The sequence below is a fragment of the Typopeltis vanoorti genome, chromosome 21, assembly GCF_054136105.1.
Source record: "Typopeltis vanoorti isolate ZY-2024b chromosome 21, IOZ_Tvanoo_1.0, whole genome shotgun sequence".
Lineage (NCBI taxonomy): Eukaryota > Metazoa > Arthropoda > Arachnida > Uropygi > Thelyphonidae > Typopeltis > Typopeltis vanoorti.
Window position 1 is genome coordinate 2202574 of NC_143569.1, and position 20117 is coordinate 2222690.

The 20117-nt window shown below is 33.6% G+C and overlaps 1 protein-coding gene across 2 annotated transcripts in view; it reads left to right on the top strand.

Moving 5' to 3' along the window:
• LOC150094598 (thyrotropin-releasing hormone receptor-like) overlaps positions 1–20117 on the top strand; it is a 208342-nt gene that overhangs the window by 102855 nt on the left and 85370 nt on the right. The gene's annotated exons all lie outside the window — the stretch shown is intronic.

Consider the following 20117-nt stretch of genomic DNA (forward strand, 5'->3'; position numbering starts at 1 on the left):
ACAGCGTAATACATTGTGTGCAATTCGTTTATTTATTGTTCTTTCTGTTTTTATTATTATTATATCAAACTCCTACGCTTCTGTTTCCGTATTGGAAATTACTGTTAATTTTTTTTCGTATCATTTAATTGTTCTTCACTATGTTGAAATTTTAATTTCTTTTTCATAATTAGCTTTAATTTTTAGATTGAATTTATTTATTTAATTAGGTTTTATAATTATTTACATTTTAATAATATAATTCTTTCTTTATTTAGCCTTAGTTTTATAGATTCGCATAGTCTTCAAATATTGCCAGTGAAGTTCTAAGCTAAGTTAGTTCTGCATTACTCATAAATATGAGGGTATTTCTGGTAAAGCATGAGAAATAGGAGTCAGCGGGTTTCGTGATTCATAGGAAAAATTTCATTTGTAGAAATGGAATTGAATGTCCGACATACATTTCGAAAGCTCTTTTCTTCTGCGTTTATCGACACTAACGATAAAACTAAAATTGTTTTCATAGCACCGTTCAGTGCCTCATGCACCAGAAGATATTATAGCCCACTTAATTCCATAAACTTTTAAAATATTCCAGTTTCAATAGCATACATTTAAACTTACAGTTATATAAGGATTTCTAATCAAGTGGAATTAATCCATGTATGCTGATATTTATATAATGCAAACGCAAATCTCATTGCAAAACTACATGGTATATTAGCTTTTTTTTTCTAGACTTCCCATGAATCATTATGTAAGGGGAATAAACTACTATTTATTATATTTTCCACATACTATATAGAGCGAGACGGGCACCAAAGACTTTTGATTTCATTTTGAGACAAGAACTTCATTTGATCGTCATTGTTTCATGATAAATCAAAAGCTTAAGATTTTGATAGGCTACAATTATTGAAAATGTCTCACTTTTTTACGTAAGTAGTATTTGCATCTTTCATTTATATCGAATAATAAAACAATAGTTTCTGCCTCAGAGAGCTGGAAGAATAACAGCGATATTGGCTTACCCTCGGTAGTGTCCACTTATAAAATATCCTGCTTGTTTACTGCAAAGGGTGCTGTTTTCTACCCTCACGTAAAGTACTGATGCTTGCTAAATTCTGCATTCGATGAGCTTGTATAACATCTTGAGTTTATATATAAGTTTTTTGCTTTTTTTTAACCCTATTTTTCTAATTCGGCTCTCCCAAGGAATATATTAATGCATTAGTTTGTCTTATAATCCAGCAAGTGGAAAATTTCTATCCAACGGCAAAAACAGTCCTATGGAGATTACAAGAGACGTAACGTAGTTGGTCATATGGCAACATAAAGGAAAATATCTGAATGCACAACACGATGAAGCATGTCAGGGATACGATATATTAACAAACAGCATCATTAAGTACCACTCATGCAACACAAGTATGCAAAAATATCGGAATCTTGATCACTTTGTCCTTTTCATGGATGAAATGTAGCTATAAACTACCTTACCGAATTCTACATTCTTCTCAGCCACAAAGTGTTTATTTATACAGCAGACTAAGGAACAGCAACAAATCCTGGCCAACTTTTCAAAGATGATATCATTGCTTGGCGTATGATGACAACAGTATAAATAAATTGACCCATTCTGCTAAGTAGCAATACCTACAGGGTAGTAGTGAGATAAGAGAAACATGTGATGTCCAACTGATAGGAATGGAACGACGTTTAAATGCTGCAACCGATATGAATATCGTCGTGGACCGGATTCAAATTTTCATGTTCACATTTTGTCCATTATCTCATTGATTGCCACTTCCAGTATAATAATTCTTTACCATGAATGGTTTCACGGGAAGAAGATGTACCTTATGAATCATAAGCGCAAACAGTCGTAAAATCCCTTCATTAAGCATCTGTGGGAAATGAGGTTGCATGAGCTGTTCGAAACAGTAATATGCAGTTCTCTAATTCGAGGCAAATGTTACAAGAAATCAAGTCTATCTTGGCCAGTAATTCTAGAAACCTCTTCAGGACTCTACGAGGTGAAGTCCTACAGAATGCCCAGAGTCCAGGATTTTAAGGATCATTGGATAAATAAGGGGATAATTAGTGAAAAATCGTTCAATGATAGGGGGAGAAAGGGAACCAATAACAAATATAGCAGATATGGTAGAGTGACTTATAGTTAGGAGACATATTTGTATATACAATTTCATGTGTTGATTTGATTGCGTCGAATCTTCCTAATTTTAAATAAAAACAGGGACAAGAAACCGTCTGATCTAATATATAACTGTATCAAGCAGAAATCACCTCCCGTAATTTCCTCGTAAGCATTAATTGCTAGCTGGGCTTTAATTGGCTACTAATCCACTGCAACAAGATAAGTTAAAGGATAAATTTGAGATCTATCGGAAAGATATTTTCTTTCTAAAAATTCAGTTTTGGAGTAATATAGCTATCTCACAAGGATAACATAACATTTTCACTACCGCTGCTAAATATCGAAATATCTCCTTTGGGTGTAGAATTCTTTAAACCCATCATTAGCATCGAAAGCAGATATATCATCTGGTGTCATTAATTATTGCTTCTTTTCAGATCTGGTGCTGACTAGACAGTAATGAATGGTGGTCAGGATGCACTTGCTCATCCACTTAACAAGCGTAAGTCATTTGTTAATTTCATTAACAAGTGTTGATGCCATTAATAAGGTATCATCACTTTGACGTTAAACGCACCCATTTTAGATATTCTTGCGCTTTTACTCTATCACGTAAGATTTATCATCCGTGCAACATCGGGAATAATATTAGATGCGACACATAATAATTTAACAAAATAATGATTAATAATAATAATATAAAGAAAATATATCTCGTCCTCATATGGAGCACAATGAGAAGAAACTGAACGCGTTAAAGAAAAAATATAATATAAAAATAAACGTATATTCACAATTCAATGTTGCAAGTATCAAAATGTAAAAGAAACATGACTGGAAAGGTTAAAATCGGCAGTGGATAAAATGTAAGACTGCACTAAACTTTCTGACATTACAGATAACGCGATTTCTGTTAGGACGACAGTATATTGGATCATTCGCGAACCCACATCGACCTTGATGGCTCTCGATGGAGATACTTAGGCTTTAGGAAGCCATCGCGCGCTACACTCCACACTCAGTTACTTTCAACGACTCGAAGATCTTAATAAGCAAAGGAATTCCATAAATTCTCTTCGGGGAAAAAGAGAAAGAGTAGCACTAAGTAGCGTTAAGGTTGTATGAGCCAGGAAACTGTAGCTCCACTGATCTCCGATGCCACCAATATTCGCTCGCAGATTCTCATTAGATGACAGCCTTCCACGGCGATATTTAGCTTATAACTCCCAGCACTAAGTCCACTTTTACTGTGAGTTTAAAATGTTTCCCGAAGGTGTTTCGCATTATCTTATATAAGATAGTTGCATTCAGCCTTTACTCACAAACCAAGGGATGTCATTTCACATTCAGGAAACTTATTCACAAAATGTCTCTTAAGGTTTCTAAATGAAAGCGCGTCATTATGCAGTTATTATTCATCAAGTTCTTATTAGCTTAATAAAACGTAAGTCGATAATTATGCACCGCCAATTTTGGTAATATAAAATTAAAATAAACGTGTAAATATATTTGAAATCCTACAGATAATGTAGCATGAGTATCTGAATATCTGAAAACGTATAAGGAATGTGGCTTTCTACCCAATTCATTATATCATCCTTTTCACAAATTCGGTCCAGTGGCTCGATTTGGTCAAAGTATTTTGCTTCTCATAAACGTAAGTTTTGGTAATGAAAGATCAGTTCATTCTATCTCTATAGTCTGTAGGTAGTTTTATTATCTGAACGATTTGTGTTATTTAAAGAGGATTTTCCGGAAGATAAAAAAAAAAAAACTCAACCACCAACTTAGATTCCCTCACTTACTTTCGGTTGAAAACCATCCATTTTATTGTTTCATGTTTTCCACACCAGATTCGAACCCAGATATTTACAGCCAACGGTTGTCATCGACTTCTACTTCCCATCATTCCCCTTCTAGAAGTGAGGCGTTCACAACATTTCCCCTTCAGGTGGAAAGATCAGAATTCGAATCGCAAAGAGGAGTGGAGTAGCCTTGATAAGTGCTTTTCAAATGAAGGTGAGTTACCTGATCACATACGTCTGCGGAAAGGTTCCGCTCTCGGAAGTTGTTTTTTCTCCTTCAAAACAGATAAATCCGTTTAGAAAAAAAAATTATAAATAAATAAAATAAAATCGATGTGCTGCTTGAAAGCGCATTATTTTTATCTCGCAGGAGTACACATACATTTGATATATTGTTAAATAGTTTGCAATGACTAGATCTTTGATGAATAATGAATCCTTGAGTGAGTAGAATTCCCATTTTAAAACTGACATTCTATTGGGTCAGATTCTACTGTGGCATGAATGGTTGTGAATATCAGAGCAGGATGAAAGATACTCTTCTTCGTCCACTATAAGACGACTTTTTCACATGTCCAATGGACGTCTAAAGTGGCATGGTTGGTCTCTTCTAAGGCAGGGCTTCCAAATTATGTTATCCAGCTCACGGTAATGATGCATCAAAAAAAAAAATATATATATATACAGTATATACAGGTATTCTCATTATCAACATGAAGCTGTTTTCATTATCAACAAAATTTAAAGTTCTGATTAGTTGCTGATGACAGACATGCTCTATTATTATTTAGCATTAACCGCGCTATCTACGAGTATTTAACGAGCGTTTTTGCAAAGAAACTCAGCTAGGTGTGTACAAAGTATATCGTAGAAATGTTTTTCTCAGTTTCTAGGGCAGATTAACAATAAAAGATTGTAAGTATACTAAAGATAAGTATCTCATCACAAATTGATGATAAAGAAAACTCATAAGTGATTTTCGTTTAGACTCTCTAAGTAAATGTTTATCAAGCTCCCCACTTTCATGATCATTTAAAGGGGATCCCCCATTTATTACTATTATTATAAATAAATTGTAAGCTGTTGTTTATTAGTTCTTGCCAAATTTAATTTCTGATTAATTCCAGCTAACAACGTACGCAGTAAAACGCATTTATTTATTTTTATAACAAAATAATATCTTTAATCAAAACCATTATAACTTATAACAATTCTGTTATAAATAATAAAATTTATATCTTATTTAAGCTGAAATATTTGTAATCAGGTTGACAAGGTGAATATAGAATTTCTCATTGAAAAAACACATTTTACAATAAATTAGCAGTCATGTGACATAAAATTATGTTTAAATGCGTATATTGTCAAAAATAACATTTATTTAAGAAAAAAATAGCATTTTATGGATATTAAATGATAATATTAACAGAAATGAATAGAACAGAACAGATCAAAACAGAAATATATAGAATAGTACAAAATAGAAATGAATAGAAATCAAATTAACAGGAAAGCTTCAACAGCCTTAATTTTTCCAAAATTAACGCAGTAATATAACCCTCCGAATACCTGGAAATAGACTATGAAGACAGACGATATTTTTTAAATATTTAGAGCAACTGATTCGCTACTATAAAATCAGGAATTAATGTTCCATAAAGAAGCGCTGCTGTTTGCTAGGTTTCTCAGCTAGAAGGCGCCCTTCCCATAAGGTCTAGTACTCCACAAATTGTGCAAATTGGCTTACTTTTTAGGCTCTGGTCACATGAAGCTTGACTACGCCCCTCTACAAAATCGATAGCTTAAACTACTCCGAAGAGTACTACGGTCCGAAGAGGAAAAGGTCAAAAGAAGAATTTTCATTAATCAAATATTTGAGGAGAGAATAGCCACACACGTCAACGAAAGTGTAGCGTTAACATATTCGACTGCTTGTTTTTGATGGGAAAATTCGTATCAGTCATAGAAAATATATGAAATATTCCGGAGATATGAAATTCATTAATTTGAATCACTAAAAACATTAATGATTTTATTGTTCTTAGGTTGTTGAGGATGAATGCTAGTATACGTAAACCAGTGAAATGCCTCTGTTTCCCGTACTTGGTGGTAGTATATCTCTTCAACAGCCCTGATGTTGGTACAGATTTTTTTTTTTTCTTTGCTAAGATAAGAGTATTCGAAAGTTCTGAAAGATAAGTTTAGCATGGAGGTGCGGTGTTCGTGATAAATGCTAACCTCTACAGATACAAATTGATGCGGGATGCTTACCATAAATCCCTGAGGCACTTCGTATCTAAAGAATACCTCATCAATGTGTGTGATGCTTACCGGGTGAAGAGATCAGATAAGATATCAGCAGAAGTTATAATGACTGTATGCATCAATTTAAGGACGCCTCTCAGGGCATCTCCATAGCACGTCACTTTCAACTCCTCCCGAATACATCACAAGTATAATATGTTCAAGATACTTGGAAAACATGGAGAAAAATGTATTACTTTGTTGGTGAAAAGCTAAACAGTTTTACTTATTTCGAATTGTTAGTCAACTGACTTCTAAAAAGACAGCGAGGTGGATTTTTTCCATGTACATAAAAAGGTTACGAAAAGCACTGAGAAAAACAGTTGTCATATCATTGAACAATCTCACCTTGATTGATCAATTCTTTTGTAAATTCCTTATAAATCTTATAAATATTAATTTATAAGCAAACCAATACATTTCAACAACTCTGGCTCGCCTTTCTCTCTCTCTCTCTCTCTCTCTCTCTCTCTCTCTCTCTCTCTCTCTCTCTCTCTCTCTCACATATACATACGCCAAAATTCGAACAAGCGCATTATAAAAAGTTTTTTATATTTTTTACATTTTAAATTTCTTAAGAAAGGTTAACATTTTAAGAAATTTAAAATTACAAAACTATCCTTACGAGACTAATGCTTATAATATGAGATTCTTAAAAACTGGAAATTGCAGAAAATTTCTATTCATTTCTAAAGTAAATTTCTAATGAATAGAAATTAGAAAAAAAATTTACTTTAGAAATTAGAAATTTCAAAAGTAAATTTCCAATGAATAGAAAAAATTACAAAATGTTAATAAGACGACATGGTGTTTAAAGAACTCTGAAGTCTTCCGTAGTCTTTGTTTTAAATATCACCTCACTGAAGTCATTTTGTCATCATTGGAAGACAAAATGAATAACTACACTTAAGAACATGTTTTGGGTAAATGATACAGCTTACTAACTGCCAATTATCTTTTTGTTATTGTCCAGAACACAAAGCAGATGAACGATACTAAAGCATGAATAATTCAAAAGTTCTTAAAATATTCATTGTCATTAGGAAAATTATTTATTACACAGAACTTCCATGCCTACATCAATCCCTTAATAGCATTTTTAACAAAGAAATTGCTGTAGTATGACTGTTTTTAGCAAATGCACCGCGTTTGCTGAATTTTCTCTCTCTCTCTCTCTCTCTCGTTATATATCTATCTTTCTTTTTCTGTGTGTGCGTGTGTGTGCGCTCGCCTAGTCGTAATTCATTGTCAATGCAGAAAGAGATTACAACACATCTACATTTCTTTTCTGATAGAAGGTGGTTATTCTGAATAAATGCAAGTTGAAGAACATTCTTTTGTTAAATTGAAATACCGCTGAACTTCTTCGTATTGGTGAAAAGGAGGTTAGCAACGAGAAAAATTCGTTCCAGTTCATTATCATGACATTTGTAATCATTCACTGTTTACGAAAGCGTCACGAGCAGTAACAATGGATGCTATCTCGCCTTAGGAATGTTTCAAGAGTACAAATGCGTAGTTATAAGAAAGAATAGGTTCACTTGTAGAGCGACAGCAGAGAAACTATTTACGAAGAAAGCAATTTGACAGTCTACTAAATCCACGTGAGCATGAAAAGTAGACCGTTTCAGATTTTTTCGGAGACTATATATATATATATATATATATATATTGCTGCTTTCCAAGCAGTGTATTATTGGTAGTCGATAAGTCACACAAATGACTAACCGACTGTAAATAGTGTAAATAGTGAATAGTGCAGTTGCGTGTATATGTGACGGACCATTGTAGGCGAAGAATTATTTTTTATGGATGACAATGCCACACCACATCGTACACGAGCAGTGAAGATACTTTTGGAAATCGAGGATATTAATCGAATCGACTGGCCAGCACTCTTCTCAGATCTGAACCCCATAGAACACGTTTTTGGGATGCAATAGGGAGACACATTGCTGCTGCTCGAAATTCCCCTCTAGAAAACAAAAAACAAAAGGATTATCCCTGCTATGAAGGAGAAGTGGGCATGGTACGATGTTGTGAGAACTGCATCGCAGTTCGGAGTGGACCTATTCCGTACTGAATTGTCTCTCCGTGAGTTTTCTGTAAGCATTATACATTAATCCCTTAACTATGTTCTTAGGAAATTTATAAATTTTGTTAAAGCGTATTACAATTTAATTTTTACAAAATTTATAACACATGTGTAATAGAATTTATTAGTATGCTGGCAATAAATTTATGTCCACAATTCGTTGTACTCGTGAAAATATTTTCATGTACAAGTAAATATGTAGTTCACTTTTAGACACCAGTGTATATCAGTTGCTTTGCAAGAGGGTGAATCATTTTTCTAGTTATATTTCTTAGATTCAGTATTAATTTCAAGCGACATAGACCAGTCTTGAATTCTAAATAAGGATTATTTGAAAATGAGTGGTACGTAGTCTGCTGTATACATAAAGATTCATTGTCTATAACTCTGTATAGCGGTTGCAATTTGTGTCAACGCAGATAATTACGTAAAATTTGTTAAATAGATGACAAGTTTTTATGTGGGGCATATAAACTGAAATTAGTGATTAATAAAAATAGGTAAAATCGCTTCTAGATAAAATGATCGAATTATTAGTGACGGTCATATGTGAAAATGTTTGCTCACAGTAAGGATAAAAGATGAGGTTTTCCTGTAGTTATGTAACAGACGATGTTCGTAATAGTTGACTACGTCATATTCAAAGCAGTGCATATTAGCTATTTATACACTGATGTACAATGTATTATCTTTTTCTTAATGTAACTGATCCTTTAAATTTTAGCGTCTGCATGGAAAACTGGACAAGTATTTTTGATAATAGACATGGAGAAAGTATGTGCAGCATGACAATTTAATTGTCGCATCCCGTATAATAATTAACTACGTGAATTATTATTAGCACACATACCGGCCATTGTATTAGAAACTTTTATTTTACGTATAGGCATGCGACTGCCAATGCCGGTCCTCTTCAATTTCCTGTTCATAGTTCGGTGAGATATACTTCGGAAACAGCCTTCCAGCCTTCTTTAAATGCTTCGGTTAACTGCTTCACAGAAACGTTCTATTTGTCCGTACAAACCTTCTCAGAGGACCTCGATCTCGTTTTTGACAGACAGCCTTAGGACCACAATTACGCCTCTTAGACAAGCAATGAGGGTTATTTTCCCAACTCTTGGTATCTCACCTTTGGAGAAATCAGTCATCTCTGCTGTTTTAAAAATCGTGGCTCCAGCCACACGGGCACCCACATTATGCCCATTATCGAACTCCGAAAGATTTTTCCCCCATTGTGATCGACAATGTTACACTCTATAACTATAACTATATTGTATACACAATAACTGACCAGCAGCATTGCTTAATTGACTAGAAAACACGTAGTGAGCATGTGACCAAATATTTGGCATATGAGCTGCTTAAGTGACGTTTATGTTTGCAAAAGATTTCTAATTCAGTGGCCGGTATCTGTCATGAATTTTGTATTATTGTTACACGAATTCTAAGAAGTCCAAGACTTACGTGGGAGAGCACTATCCACTTCCACCTCCTCCGTTCCTCCATTGTCAGTCTTAACACAGTGTCATTTATCGCCCACTAATAGTATTTTTCTGTAACCTCCATTTGTTCTGTGACCGATTTGCAATGCGGGATGGAAAAAACCGGAGAAGGAACTTGCTACCTCATTGTGAGATTGGCTAAGTCACGTTCAACTGGAACAAACTCATTCACTAAGTGCTAGAAAACAGTAAATGATACCAAAATGACACAATCAAGTAAAATGATACACATCATACTCAGCTTATAATCTTGTTCTATACTGATTAAGAAATATTTGCGAATCATCATTTAGAGCCATGGACATAATGAATAGGAATAGCAAATATTTCGTCTAGTTTGAAAACCTTTCGCTGTTTAATGTCTCATAGAATTATACCAAGTTTTAACTGGAGGAAATGTTGGAACTTGCTGAAAGAGATCGTTTTGAATGACTGAAACTATGATGATCTGTTGTTCGTGACAAACTTTAATTCTTTCTTTTCTGATATTCTTCCTTATGAACTGGCATCTTTATTTGGTGTATAAATCTGCTATAGAATCTGTTGATTAATTCAGATTAAGTCGTTTAGAAGATGGCATTTTTATGTTAGAGATAGGATCAGATTATAATTATCATAACAGTACTTAAGGATTTAATATGTTTACAAGTGGCAATGATTATATAAAACATGTATGCAAAAAAATCAAAATTTCATTATTATTATTATTATTATTATTATTATTATTATTATTATTATTATTATTATTATTATTATTATTATTATTATTATTATTATACCACTGAAGAGAAACGCTACTTAAGCGCCACAAAAACACAACCATAAAGTATACTGCAAGAGATGTCTGATAAGAATATGGCTTTCTAACTTGCGTATCTGTCCATCATGTCAAGTATTATCTCCATACAGGAGGTAGACTCGTATCGATCTCTACCCGAAATCCATAATGTGCAGTAGAAAAATAAGATGGAGAGCATGGATGTCTATTATGTGATTTCATGGGCCGATTTGCCTCTTTTGAATGAAGAAAAACCTAAGCTTCCAGGAGAAAACCCTCGACCTCCGTATGAGACCGGCTAACACACCTTTTAACGGCAAAGTCCTGAAGATTTCTCGCATCATAGACAGCATTCGAAAGGATAAAAGCATACAAGAAAGAAGCACTTATTAACCGTGGATTTCAGTAACTTTACATTATAAATTTGGAGAAATTAACGCAGGAGATACGTTCTAAGAATACAGATGATGCAATGAAAAGATAACGAACAGTTAGTTTGGTGAATTAGGAACGCGAATCGATAAAAGAAATCGCAATATGCTTCTGAGGCATTGGAGTTCGAAATGCAACTCGCATCTGCATTTTTAAAGTGGAGTTAAAGATATTATTAATGAAGCCAGCCTCTGACCTCGTTTGTTCAGGAGGAGCATAAATATTAGAGATATTTTATTTTGGAGAACGCAGCAACTATAGATTAACATGAGTTCCTAAAGGTTTCAGGTTAAATGTTAAAGACCAAACAGAACTTTAAGGAAATAGGAGTTAAATGAAATATTAAAATATTTCTCTTCTCCTACCATCAGAGAATAGTGAAACGAAAACCTTAATTTTTTTTATTCTTAAAATGAAAAAGAAGAATTTAGTGCACACTGACATAAAGAGAATAAAATATATGAAAACAGCAAATACATCACTTATAGCCGAAATGGAATTCAGCTTAGTGTTTAGCTTACTGTCAGCTTACTGCCATTTTATTTAGCAATGAGTTCATTAAACAATAAAAATCTACCATTACACGACAAAATGTTTGCTCTTCTGCTTATACTATAAAATCATTCTTGGAAGTGGGTCTCAAAGTTCAGGATGCTTTTTATATGTATTATAAAAATTATAAAACTTCAGTTATATTTCTATCTGCCATAAGTTATTTTTGGAATGATTTCGTTATTTCATGTCTCTTCGTTACTTCCATTTCTGCATTTCCCGTACACCGCAGATTAGAAGGCTAAAGTGCTTAGCATATGGTCAAAATGCGAGGGTTGGAAATTTGGTGCTATTTCGCTGCTGATGTAAAAGCTCACGAATGGGACAAAATAATCTTAAGAGCTTACGAGAAAGTGCTTCTCGAATTTCTAATCATGAATTTACAATTATGAATTTATGATAATCATTCACGATATTTAAAAGATAAAACTGTTAAAACGAAAACGAAGGATGCCGTCTTTCACAGATGGCATCCTTCCTTATATTTATGATTTGCTCGTATTATAATTTCTGTTATAATACTAATATCAATATTAGAATTATAACAGAAACACTGATTTGGAGGAGCATAATAATTTATGAGTGATACAGAATAAGCTTTAAATGAAATTGAAATCTTGTTCTGTCGTAAATGCAGAGGGGAAAAACTCCGTTTGAGTTACTGTCATTCGGAAAATTAGAAACAAAGAGTACTTAAACTGCAGGAATCCATTTCTCGCATGAAACGTCATTAATTCAGTAATGAAGACAGACAGAGTAAGCCCTTCGAAAAGCACTAGGCTGCTTGGAAGATCAAATGACGAACAAAACAGAAAGTAGTGTTCTTGTGAGAGGCCATCACGAGCTGCCCGAGGACTTGAAAGCGCAGTGAAGGGCAATAAAAAGAAAAGTAGAAAACATGTCTCTTTTGCTGTTTCTATCAAGACTACCTGAGCAGTAAAGCACAGTTCTAGAGAAGGTAACTTTGCTACGTACATACATTTATGACAAAGTTCCATTTTTTTTTCTTCTTTATAGTTTTATCACTGTTTTTACAGATCCATGAGAATACTGATTTGCATGTAAGCTACTTATGAATATTTCCATATGGATTTTACACCTACTATCCCAGACGAATTCTAATTAAGATGTAGCCGATATATGATACGGACAAGAAAACTGCCAATGCTATAAGCCGATATATCCATTACGGAAGGAGCAAAAAATTAAGAATATATGGTGGTGGTGTTGGTAGTAGTAGTAATGATAAGTGTACTCCTTTTGAAACCATAAACAGAAGAAAGTCAAACTCTAATCGTTAATCTGCAATGCTGGTTAAAGCTCTAATTCTCTAAAACGTTCGTCCTACTTAAATTATTTAATGTCCTACTTTCATTTGAAAATTTGGAATAATGTAATCCTACGAATGTAATAATCCTACAATCGGACAAGCAAGTTTTTTGCTACGCTTCTGGTGCATACTGCTGATAAGGAAATATACATCTAAGAAAACAAAATTTACTTAATGACATCTGCAATAGTTACAGTATTCCTATTCCGCATATGTTCACTGGATTATATTCTATATTACCTGTTGAGCTCGATACACTTGATATACAGTACTCGATGTATACTGTATTTGTCGTTCTTATAAGAAGCTTTTTGTAGCTAAATTTATCTATAAATTAGGATGCGTCCTATAAGGCGAATACGTCTTATACACCGATGTGTTTTTCATGTATGCACAGTTACGGTGCATCATCGCTTGTCGGTAATGCGTGATCAGTTTGAATAGTTGCACGGTCGTTAATGGTCACGCATTTAAACTAGTAATCATTACATTGTTATATTTAATTTTTTATAACCCATGAATTCTACGAAGCACAGACATAGTTATACGATTGAACTAAGCGTAGTGTGATTGAGTACGCAAAACAAAAAATGGAAACAGGGCAATAGAGCGGTACTTTGGGCCTCCCCATACAGAAAAAGCTGGCAATGCTTTCGAATGTGCATGTTACACCTTCAACGCAGCATTTCAGTTTATTCGAAGTCATCACCTTCACCTCTAATTTGCTAACCGCCGTCATTTTTTATCGTTAGGTAACTGTTAATGGGTGTGTCCAGCCGTCATGATTATTCACTCTTTCAGTAGAAGAGTGTATCCTATGAGATTAAATTATTATACACGTAAATGTTGTAGTGCATATTTACAAAAAAGATTTAATATTTTGTTTTGCTCCAATAAAATGTATGCAAATGTAAAAATATTGAACTAAAAGTACATAAATAAATAAATCACCCAACGCATTTTATTTCTCTAAGGGAAGCAGGCAGAGCTCCTTAAGCCTAAGGGCTTTTTTTTTCGTTTTTTTTTTTAAAGACAGAAGGACAGCCAGTCACCATTCTTCAAGCCTTCACTAATAATAAGTTCAAGCAATCAATGAATCAAGGTTTACAAAGATACACAGAGAGAGAGACTACTGTAGACAACTGTCATCTCGTGACCCAAATTCTTTTACAGTTATTGTAATAGTGTGAATTCTGCGGTAGATTTTTGTGAAGCGGGATTAGAACCAGAGTTTTCGAGAGGGAAAAAAAAACACTTTCTCTTACCAAAGATAGACTAACTCGGGAAGAAAAAAATATAAGAATTACGTTATAAAATGTAACAAACAAGCAATTAAATTCTGCCTCGTATAGCTGTTGAATATGCTTAAGCAAAATTTGCAGCCTAGTGAGAGGAACTTGCTCATTACGAAGTCACTGAGTGTAACTAGATCTGCTCGCTTATTGAACTGTGTATAGAATGATTGCTCATGATTGCTATGCTTATAAAAAGAAAATAAATATTTCTTTTTATAAACATAGCGATAATTTTGAAAAGAAATATAGCTAACAAAATCTCATTTTTCTTTCTCCATTTTTTCGATTTTGTTACCAGCTTGGTTAGCACTCAAACCAACGGATTGCAGGTTCGGATCCAGCAGTGGGTACTGATGCTTGTACTTGTCTATAGGCGGGAGATGAATTTCTTCTATCTACAGTATGTCAGATCACCACCACAGTTACACGAGGCGGCGCTTGAAAAAGATCCATGTTTTTTTTTCTCTAGAATAGATTTTCCTGATTATGTAAAAAATAAAAATAAATAGAAAATTCGAAAATATCCTTAATCCACCCACCGAAACTCTCGTACGTGAGAGTCATAAAAATAATCAACTTCCTTTTTTTATGAGCTGCTTTCGTCTGAGATTGAAGGGAAAATATGTGCTTTACATTGGGAATGGCATAATTTCTCTATATCTATCTCTATATGTTCACTGGGCATCTACAGATGCCGTATGGTCACTCCAATGCTCGGTGATGTGCTACACCAGGCCTCGCCATGTAGTCCTGTTGTTTGCTTTTCTGGCGGCCTCAACTCTCTAAAGATCAGTCACTCCATACACCCTCCTCTGAGAGTAACTAATTAATCGCTGCTTAGAATTCAGAAACCATATTATTATTATGGCAATCTGTCCATATTGTGTCTATCTGAGCAGATATTAGGTGCTTCCCGATATCTAATTCCCTTCATTATGTACATCATATTTTATAACTGTGGAAAATATGATTCTCAAATATGCTACAGATATTTAATATACTTAGCATATTCAGTATTTAGCAGCATATACTTCGCACATGGAATAGAAGGATACTCATGATTTGCGTCATCGCAACTAATTTCACTTATTCCAGTCTTACGTCCCATTTTCGTCTTGCAGTCCCAATGGGCTGCGTCCTCTTGTGGCCAATATGCAATGCCTATCAGATATGAGTGATAGGAGGGAGGTGAATCATCTACCGTAAACCAACAGGCAACAGCTGGTGTAGCTGATCTGCAGCGGCTATAAACCGCATCTAATCCACACGTTAGGAGAGGATGAAAAAAACATTTCGGTTGCTCCGATAAGTGTCGTTGTGCTGACCATAAAAACGAAGCATTACTGAAATCTGGTGCAACATAATAAATGAAAGGTACAATAAGCTACTCGGAACTCGCACCGATAAAAAAGATCCGCTTGCCCATCTGAGCTGGATTGGTCCGACAAGTCAGTTACCAAAGAAGCGCAATGAGAGTAAAATTAACAAAGGGAATCAGTAGGAACGTAGAATAACCATATTTTATAGGCTCCTGAAAAGTTAGTCTTGTTTTTCGAGAAGTAAAGCGATATCAATGCAATATCCTTGGATTAACGTAAATGTGATGGACAAGGTTGGAGAAGTAGAAAAATCTGGGAAAAGGTACAAACACAACGCAAAGGTCGGACTTCTTTTCCATAAAAGAGGCAGGGATTCAATATTAGGTTATAAACTAGTAAACGAAAGTAATATAACGATAATCACAAAGGTTGCAGCAAGACCGTTCAACATCACTGGAAAAACCTTATTCACCCACTTCAGAAAGGATTATCGACAAAATAGTCTTATTATATAACTGAGAAGCAATCTTGGAATCGGTACCGAAGAAAGAGAGAGAGAGAGAGAATTGATCTGAGAAGAATTTATTGTAAAAAGAATTGAACTCGCAGTGGAAAATGAGAAAGGTTAATAGGTAAATATGGGTATGGAAAAAGCAATGCAAGAGGAGAAAGAATGCCTCAGTTTGTCGTGAAATATGACATATGGTAATAGACAAGTTATAGTCATCTCATGATGAAAAAGCAGACAACATATGAGACATGAAACTCACTGGAAAATTGACGTGAGACATGAAACTCAGTGGAAAACTCACTGGAAAATATACATTTAAGTGATTAAGAAAGAATTAAAATTTTCTTTAAGAAGACGTTTAATTGTATAGTGATGCACTCAGAAAACGTTCTCGAATGTTAAAGGAAGTATGCGGTCTACTGTGGTGATTATCTTCATGAATAATTGTAATAAAATATCCTCAATTACTTATCAGCAAACAATTTGAATAGGCGAAGTTCAAAAACAGGATTCAGCAGGTAGAACAGATTTAAATATTTTGAAATATGGATGTAATAATATGCACGTAAACTTCAGTTCACAAATTTCTTCATAAACTGATATGGAACTTTGCTAATGCTTTCATTTATGTAATCCAATGGAATTTACATTTTACTACTTTATTATGATGATTAAAATGCTCCTATTTGGATATTTCTTATGAGTGAACCAACATAAAATTTCTTATACGAAGTACCTGCGATCAGGGGATTTATTATTTCTTATGAAAACATCTTGGAGTATGGCACTACTATAAATTATACTGCCTTAAGTTCGATTTGTAATTCCGTAATTTGATATATAGATAATGAAATTGGTTAAACCTTGTTCCAGCAAGAAAATGTGAAATAATCACATAAAGAAAAAACCTCTTGAATTAAGATTAAGAAATGTAAATACATTCCATGATGAACTAACATGCATAGTTATATGAATATTTGGAGACGACTACCTACCTATTTTAATTTTATTGCTCATCATTTTAATGAACTCAGCATACTATAAGAAATAGTTCCTTCTATATTTAAATGACCGAGTAGGTATTGCAATAAAAAATTCTGCAAATTACCCCCTAGTCGCTGCGTACCTTGAAATTTAAGAGAGAGCTTCTTGTAACCATTAGACGTGTGGCAGGTTATTTATAGGACGAATGTGTATGGATGAGAGAGAGAGAGAAGCAACTGGAGAACATTTACACGATTTATTATTAAATTTGAATTCAGAGTGTAGAATAATCAAATACGCCGTGATCTTTTATTGACAAATGCACAGTATCTGACATATTCTTATGATAATCAATATGTTATTTCTGTATTGAAATATAGCAGTAGAAGAGAGAGGATGGGATGTTATTTCTAATTATAATGGAATAAAATGTTGAATTCACTAAGAAATACTGATAGCAGAATTATTATATTAATGAATGCAATTGTTTCGCTTTAGTTTACCAAACTATTATTCTAAATCAACAATATAAACAATAAATTTTATATCCACGACTGATAATTCATTGACACTATTTCCACAATAGATTGTTCCAAGTCATTTCATCAGGAGACGTAAGCTGCATAATTGTTTATTTTAATGAGAGCGAGTTGTAAATTTGTCACTCTATCCTATACAGGAAGCTTCTTTTTTTAGATTTTTCCTGGAATTCTAAATTAATTAAGGTGGTCTTTTTTTGGCAGTTCCACAGAATTGCTACAAATTCGGAAGTTTTAAAATTAATCACAGCTTTCTTCCAGATTATCTAATTTTTGATATTTACTGTCATTTTAATTCTCAAGATATACATATCTTTATTCATTATTCATTTTCAGACAAACTAATATATTTGAAGATGGCTGCCACCTGCTTTTGTGTTCCGACCTCATTTTTCCACATTTTATATTCTATCCTGTTTCCTGAATGCAAAATTCTGATGTGTGTGTGTGTGTGTGTGTGTGTGTGTGTGTGTGTGTGTGTGTGTGTGTGTGTGTGTGTGTGTGTGTGTGTGTGTGTGTGTGTGTGTGTGTGTGTGTGTGTGTGTGTGTGTGTGTGTGTGTGTGTGTGTGTGTGTGTGTGTGTGTGTGTGTGTGTGTGTGTGTGTGTGTGTGTTCATTTAGAGAAATGCAGTAAATACGTTCAAACTGTACCAAATCATCTTGAAATATTTCTTCTACAAAAAAATTCCTCAAAATCTGCAAAATTGGCTTCCAAAAAGAAAATGTTATTTTCATCTCTTTGATGAAGACCACGTTTTTTGTTACTTCTTTATCGTATTTAGTACACTCCCTTATGAAGATATATTTTTAGCATTTTGAGTGGGATGAAGTAACCAAATTGCATAATTAGGGTTTTTGCATGCCACCTTGTATTAGTGTGTGTGTGTGTGTGTGTGTATATATATATATAGCGGGCAATGAAGTTTCATATATCGTTTTTTCATATATATATATATATATATATATATATACAGTATATATATATATATATATATATATATATATATATATATATATATATATATATATATATATATATATATATATATATATATATATATATATATATATATATATATATATATATAGCGGGCAATGAAGTTTCATATATCGTTAGGGTTTGCAAAGAAGGTGCATTACAGAATTTTTAAAACTATTCATTCATTAATTTTTATTATCCCAAACACTATTGTTACATGGCATGCCACTCTTGATCCTGAACAGAATGAGATCAATTTTGCTTTATAGTTGCCTGTCAATAGCATCTCTTGTAAAAATTTAAAATTTTTACGAGAGATGCTATTGACAGGTAACTATAAAGGCAACTTGTTTCTCATTTTTTTTTTTTTCGAAAGAACTTTTCAATCTAGATGATTTGGGAGTTTCTTACTCTACTGCAAGCATTCATATCACACCCTTCCACACATATAACATTATGGATTCAACCTGGACCTACAACAAGATAGAGTACCAAATGAAAGAAAAATGCATTCCCGATACCTAAGTAGGTTTCCATTATCATTCAAAATTATTCTTATATGTTGTCACAAATTCTAAAAGTGGGCGGACTAGCACAGGCCCGTCTATTCTAAAATTGCAAATAAGAAATGAAAATGTATATACACCTTGATCGTTAAAATGGCAGTAAATTTCAGAAAATGTACAAACTGGAAATAAGCTGTGATTATGTTTAAAACTTTCCGCATTTGTAAAACTTCTGTGGATTGCAAAATAAAAATTGTCACCATAATTAATAGGATGCCAGGAGAAAACAGAAAAAATATTATTCATCCAAAAGATAGAGTAACCAACTAATATCATCAAAATATTAAAATTATGCAACTTCAATGTAATGTTTCATTTGATGAGTTTATAATGAATGATCTAGGCGCTATTGCCATTATCTAGGAACAAAAATGAGAATATCATGACGAATTGTGGGAAAAATCAGCAGCCAACTACTCGGATGCCGATTGAGGCATCTGATATCATGATTGGAAGTCATTCTTCATTAGAATGGCATCTCTCGTAAAAGCAAACAAACATTTTTGGGATATCAGGCTGAAATATTAATTACGACAGATAGATTCTGATAGACATATAGATAGACCTAGTACAAAATCTATTTTGTAAATTTTGTACTAGGTCTATCTATCTAGGTGTATCAAAATCAAAGAAATATTTTTCCTCTACTCATGACGCTAATACCCACTTTTCAACAACCTTCATGAGATATTAGTAATTCAAACAAGCAGTAGTATTGCGGAAGTTATACTATTGCTAAACATGAAAGCAAGTTATTGCAAAGGCTCACGCGATGTCTGTGTCAACCTGGTTCTGAAATAAAAGCATCCACCTGACAACAAAGGTGGTAGGAAAGGATATTGCAAAACATGCTAGCAGGAGGAAGCTAATTTATGATCCGCTCAGTGTGTGTGTTTCAAGATTCTGCGCATTGTTTTTAAGTGTTCATTTAAAACATTTTGTAATCCTATTTAGAAAACGTTTTAGAATTTTATAAAATGAAAACTTAC